We start from the raw sequence: 613 nt of genomic DNA, 5'->3' as shown, positions 1-613 counted from the left end.
AACAAAGGGAAACACTGAGGAATCATCTCACTATATAACAAAAAAATCAAATAACCAATGCATTTACTAGTGTGTGTTTAAATTAGAATTTTGTATAATGTGAGGAGAGGATAAATAATGTTGAAAGAAAAATGTGGTTTCTGAGAATTCATTTGTAACAACATTCTCTCCTGTTGCATTAGCAGAGACACAGTGATCGCTCATAATTACAGCAGTGTATCACGCTGTACACTTTCTGTTTCATGATGATGACCATGCTGTGGTCAAGTGCCTCCAAAAATACATGCAAAAGCTCACTTCAACCATTGTATATATCACAAAAAAGAGCGATAAGAATTGTGCATAAGATGGGATATAGGGATCACACCAATGTAGCTTTCATACAGTCTAAATTGTTAAAATTCTTTGATTTAGTGGGATATAAGACTGCTGTGTTTATGTATAAAGCCAGGAACAATTTATTACCTGGTGGAATTCAAAAACTATTTAATGAAAGGGAAGGGGGATACAATTTAAGGGGTCAGTTAAATTTAAAAATTCATGCTATACGTACAACCAAAAAAAGATTCTGTATTTCCATAAGTGGGGTAAAACTATGGAATAACTTAAGTGT

The 613-nt window shown here is 33.3% G+C and overlaps 1 protein-coding gene across 1 annotated transcript in view; it reads right to left on the bottom strand.

Moving 5' to 3' along the window:
- The window catches only part of ptprua (protein tyrosine phosphatase receptor type Ua), a 211,090-nt gene that overhangs the window by 64,756 nt on the left and 145,721 nt on the right, over positions 1 to 613 (bottom strand).

Source organism: Monopterus albus, unplaced genomic scaffold (assembly GCF_001952655.1).
Source record: "Monopterus albus unplaced genomic scaffold, M_albus_1.0 scaffold77.1, whole genome shotgun sequence".
NCBI lineage: Eukaryota > Metazoa > Chordata > Actinopteri > Synbranchiformes > Synbranchidae > Monopterus > Monopterus albus.
Note: the sequence above shows the minus strand (reverse complement) of the source record. Positions and strands in the feature narration are given on the sequence as shown.